The sequence below is a fragment of the Octodon degus genome, unplaced genomic scaffold (assembly GCF_000260255.1).
Source record: "Octodon degus isolate 3935 unplaced genomic scaffold, OctDeg1.0 scaffold00038, whole genome shotgun sequence".
Classification (NCBI taxonomy): Eukaryota; Metazoa; Chordata; class Mammalia; order Rodentia; family Octodontidae; genus Octodon; species Octodon degus.
This window is the reverse complement of record NW_004524614.1, coordinates 12,486,464-12,492,417: the sequence shown is the minus strand read 5'-3', so window position 1 is coordinate 12,492,417 and position 5,954 is coordinate 12,486,464. Positions and strand designations below refer to the sequence as shown.

The 5,954-nt window shown below is 34.6% G+C and overlaps 1 pseudogene; it reads right to left on the bottom strand.

Annotated features, from left to right (window-relative positions):
* Positions 1-4,645: 4,645 nt before the first annotated feature.
* On the bottom strand, positions 4,646-5,500 carry LOC105742146 (annotated as a pseudogene).
* Between the last annotated feature and the right edge of the window lie 454 nt (positions 5,501-5,954).

The following is a 5,954-nucleotide window of genomic DNA, read 5'->3' as shown; positions in this document are numbered from 1 at the left end:
GGAAGACATCTTAGTTTTTATTTACCTGAACATGTCTTTATATTACTATTTTAAATAACTTATCTTGGAACATAGTTACAATTTAATAATTTCTTTTAAAAACTTAAAATATCATTACACTATATCTTAGATTTTCCTGCTATGAGTAAGAATAATTCTGTTGATATATTATTTTGTATATTTTTCTCTCTTGTGCTTTTAAGATCTCTTTTTGAAGAGATTTAATGTTCAATGGTTACTAACTTGTCCAAGTTTGAGCCAAATACCCTCATATGCAACAAGCTACACAAAGTGAATTTATTCCTTATAGACAAGAAGTAAAAGACAAGAAAAGCAGAGGGCCAATGTAAGTCAGGCCCCAAGACTCAGGAAAGTTGCTATAAGTGCGGTATCTTGAATATAGGGGCTGTATTTTCTTTTCTCTTTTATTTTTTAACGAGAGTACAAATTAGAATTAAAACAAAAAATAAAATTTTTACATATTTTCACTTAATAAAGTAATATGAATTTCACAGTATTTGTTGTAACATATACTGTTGTCTTCCAACCAGTGATTCACATTGTCAGATATACACATGTAAAACTGGAAGAAAAAGAAAAAAATAAAGGAATGTATAAGAAATTAAGAAGACAAAAAGGAGAAACATTTGGAAAAAGCAGATTAAACAGATTAAAGCATTGACTGTTTCTTTCCATAGACCAGCAGAAATGCACAGTACAGTTGTCCAAACAATCTTGCTTACATACATAGATAAATCTCTTTCCCTCACACCATCTCCTGTCCTTCTCCTGAACTCAGCAACTCTTTCTTTTTGATTATGTTCATTACCTTTTCCCAAAATCTATTGTACTCTTCAGATACCATTTTTCTCTTTCACGTACACACAATGAGACAATATGATGTTTGGATGTATGGGCTGATTTATTTCACTTAAGAGTATATTCTCTAGTTGCATCCATTTACCAAAAAAAGACTCAAATTTATCCTGTTTTATAGCTGAATAATACTTTACTGTGTAACAATATCACATTCTTTAGTTGATGGGCATCTGGATTGTTTCAAGGATTTAGCTATAACAAATTGTGCTACTATAAGCATGAATGCATATATATCACTATGAATGAGGTTTTCTGTTCTTCTGGAAAAATACCCAGGAGGGGAATAGCTTGCTGGAATGGTATCTCCAATCCTAGCATCTTAAGAAATCTTCACACTGATTTCCATAGTGGTTGTACCAGTCTGCACTCCCATCAACAGTGCAGAAGTGTTCCTTTTTCTCCACAACCTCTTCAGCATTTGTTATTGGCTTACCTCTTGATGTTAGTCATTCTTTATGGGGTGAGATGGAATCTCAGTGTTCTTTTAATTTGCATTTCTCAGACTACCAATGATGTTGAACATTTTTTTTATATATTTACTTGCCATTTGTATTTCTTCTTCTGAGAAGGGTATATTCATCTCATATATCTGTTTTATGGATTAGGTCTTTGAAACTGTGGGGCCTGATTTTTTAAAAATTCTTTGTTCTAGATGAAGGCCTTTGTATGAGTGACAGTTGGCTATAACTTTTTCCAAGTTTGTGGATTTTCTTTTTACTTTGTTGGAGATTTGCTTTAAAATGCAGAAACTTTTCAAAAAGATGAAATTCCTGTTATTGATTATTTGAAGTATTTCCCGTGCAGTTTGGTTTTTGTTTATGAACTCTCTACCTATCCCTGTATTTTTAAGATTTCTAGCTACATTTTCCTCCAGAAGATTTAATGTTTCTCTTTTGATATTTAAATCATTGATCCATTTGGACTGAAATTTTGTACATGGTGATTGGATTGTGTCTAGTTTTAGCCTTCAGCAGGTGTAAAGCCAGTTTTTCCCAGGTGTTGTAATTTCTTTGCAGGTTGACACACCCTAAGAGGCTCTCTCCCTGGATTACATGCCATGAGTAATAGAATGCCCTGGGATGCAGAGCTAAAGGACTTATTAATCTGAGGCACAAAACTGTCCCATCTGTTCTAAGCAGTTCTTCCTCTATCTTAGAAAGCCACACGCAATTATTATAAAGAAATTCAGTAGATAATGGGGTGGAGGGGGCCAGATAGCTCAGCAGACTAGAGCACCTGCTTAAGGAGAGCGCATCAGTCAGGATTCAATCCCAGGTGTGCCATACAGGCGCTGCCTCCGGGGCACACTGAGATGATGATTGAGACTGGGCATGGTGGTCCACACCTATAATGTCAGTGCTTGAGAAGCTGAAAACAGGAGGATGACTACAAGTCCAATCTACATAGTGAGACCCTGTAGATCCTAATTACATAAAAAAAGAAAAGAAATGGGGGGAAGTCCACCCAGAGAATTTTCCTGTACTCCAAGGCTTTTTTTTCTTTTACTTTTAAATTTTATTTTAAAGAAGAAAAAAAACCCAAAACAGTGAGAAGAAAACCCCCCAAAACAACAAGAACAAGGCAAGATAAAACAAGAAAAATGGTACAGAATTTCAAAAGAAAAAAAAAAAAAAAAGGAAAGAGACAATGGTTGCTATAGCACATATTTTTATCATCAAATTTGTTGCTCAGATTACCAGATACAGGCATGCAAGATGGATCAAAAAATTGAATAGAAACTCTTTCTTTCTTTTTTTTTCTTTTTGCAGTACCAGAGAACTCTTTCTTTCTTTCTTTCTTTCTTTCTTTCTTTCTTTCTTTCTTTCTTTCTTTCTTTCTTTCTTTCTTCTTTTTTTCTTTCTTTCTTCCTTCCTTTCTTTCTTTCTTTCTTTCTTTCTTTCTTTCTTTCTTTCTTTCTTTCTTTCTTTTTCTTAATTTTATTGAGAAACATAACAAAGAGACAGTTTCAAGACAAGGTTAGTAGGACAGTTACAATAATTAATACATTGCATATTGTTGTCTTCGTAGTAGTTATAGTATAAGATACAGATATGATATCATGTCCACACACTATTAGTACAAATCTTTCTTCTCATTGAATTAAAAGAAAGTAGATGTATATCTATCCTATTTTGTAGAATGAGGTATAAAAAGTAAAGCCATATTAATATGCTGAGCTGTAAAAGGCTCAAGTCAACTCCTTCTGAAATTGCCAGCCCTATGGATAACCGACTACTATTATGGACTACTAGACTATATAGGATTATTTTGCTGAATTCACGCACCTACAATATTTAAATGGCAATGGAATCCCCATCTCTGACAAAACTAAACAAAAAAAGTGGATATAAATGAAGGACCATTTTGTATCTGCATATGTTCCAAGTCTTTGGTATTCAGATATTACACTATGACGTTGCCCTTTTTGAATTAGAATACTAATTGCTTAATCAATTCTAAAAAAATTCTTACCAGTTATTCTATCATGTATCACCTTTTCTCAGTTCTCTTTGATCTCACCTTCTAATCTTCGTTGGTTATCTATTAGTCTTTTCTCTATCTTTGTTTTTAATTAGTCTCTTTTATATTAGATCTTTTGGAGTTTTGTCCTATTTTCTGAAAGTTTCTTCAGATTAATATGCAAATCTTTAATAATATATTATTCTATTAAGATCATGAATTTTAAATACTGATGATAATATATGTCACATGTAAAAGTTATTTTACTTTTTTTTGTATTTTTAGGACAGGGCCTAGAGGGTCTATAGGGTGTAATTACGTAGATTGGACTCCTAGGGATCTTCCTGGGTTCAGTCTCCCAAGAGCTGGGATTACACATGCGTGCCACTATGCCCAGTCTCAATTTTTGTCTCAGTTTGCCCCATTGGTGGGGCCGGCATGGTAAACTGGGGATCAAACCCTGGCTGCTGCATCTGCTAAGTAGGCACTATAATCAGCTGAGCTACTTGGCCAGCCTATTTTACTTTTTAAAGTCGTTAGCTTTTATAAACCTATCTTTCACTTTTCCCTATTTTATTTTTCTCTATAACTTTTCAGGCATTTTATTTTTGCTATTATTTTATTGTATATACTTTTCTGTTGATTTTTAATTTTGTTAAATTATATGTTGCCATTAGTTATTTTGCTTCATCTTTCTTATATTTGTTTTGTATGATATTTATAGTTTTAAATTATGAGCTCCTACTCATCTGGGATTGTACTTCTAGGACTCTTAGACAGCCAATGTTTAGGGATTGTCCTCCCAGAAAGCACTGGCTTATTTGTTCTTGACACTTCTGTTGTTCCCAAACTGTCACCTTTTTCTCACTTATAAAAAAAATCATAATTAAATCTGTAACTATTTTAATCCATTTAATATAATCCATTTTAATTCACTTAAGTGTACAACTCTGTATTATTAAGTATATTTACTTTGAAGAACTTTCTCGTGCTATAGAATCAAAACTCTGTTCACTAAACAGTTCTCTTTATACTCCACCCTCTGACTTTTAGCTCTGGTAATCACCAATGTATTTTTGTTTCTATGAATTTGACCATTTCAGATACTTAATATGAGTGGAGTCATGAAGTAGTTGTCTTTAACTAAGTAGCACTATTTTACTTAGCATAATGTCTTCAAGTTTCATTCATATTGGAGCATGTGTCATAATTTTCTTTCTTTAAGGCTAAAAAAATTCCTTTGTAAATACCACACTATCTTTTTTTTTAATGTGTCAGGTATTTAATTAGGCTCTCAGTAAGAAATTCAGAGCACTAATTTATGAGGAAAAATTTCATTTGTTAGAGCAAAAACTGATTACAGCTAGCCCCGGAGCTGAGAAACACCTTTGATTTTTACTAAAATCTGTGAGTCCACCGCTTTCTGATCCACCTTGCACTGCTTTGAAATCTGGTATCTGTCTTTCTCGATGTTGAAGATCTCACCTTCCTGGTGTCTGGGCTTCTTCAGCTGCTGCTTCTTGAAGTAAGCATCAGTGAGGTGTTTGGAGATTTTTCATTTTGCTCATACTGATTTTTGTAGAGGTGGCAATGACAAATTTCTGTGGTATGTTCTTTGTAGAGGAACACGATTAAAACTAAGAGGCCCAGTCACAAGTAGCAAGCCACTGGCCAGCTGCTTCAGGAAGACCACTCTCTTGCCTCTGTGATGCCCGGTGAAGAGGATCAAGATGGTGCTGGGAGTGATGCTGGTTTGAAGCTTCGACACATGCTGACTGAAGGGTTTCTTGCTATGGCTCAAAAACTTTTGGGGCACATCTTCAGTAGGGTAGTACCTAGGCATTTTACAAAGCTTAACCACCCGGCTACCTCTATTCTTGTCCCCACTGACCGGTTTTGTGATCGTAGTAAGAACTTTCTTCTTTTTCCTCTCAACCTTTGATTTAGCAACTGTGTACTTTCTCTTGTACAAAGCCTTTCTGGAATACATAGCAGATCGGGAGTATCTACTAATTCCTCTAACCAGGACAGGATTTCGGCTGCAGTGGGGATGGCCCTTCTTGGACTTTTTTGCCTTCTTTACCTTACCCTTTTTAACGGTACTATTGGCAGAAGCTTTCTGGGCTTCTGGTTTCTTCTCTTTAGTGTCTGGCTTCTCAGTTTTTTTCACTTGCCATCTTGCAAGATGGAAAAGAGGACACATTTGCTTTAGTCATTCATTAATCCAAAGATTTTTGGGAGGCTTCAACCTCTCATTATTGTAAATAGTACTTTTCTGAGCATGGTGTGCAGGTTGTCATTTTTTATTGTGTGGTCAGCCTGACTTTCTCTGCTTTCTTAGAAAGCAAGCACTTTTAGGAGAGTAGTTTGATAATTATAAACTCTCTATGAAGAACATCCTTATTCAAATCTCAGAGTAAATCTAACAAAGTTCACATTTATTCCTGTGCTGATAGATCAATTTTTTTCCTAACTCTTCTTTTTCTACAGATGTAACTATCAAAGTTCCTAGTTTTACATGATGTCCTTCTGTTTAATTGTCACCACAAATGGCCCCAAGCTTGACCTCCTGTCTTTCTGTGGAAACAAAAACAATACTTCATGTTTCCTCAGGT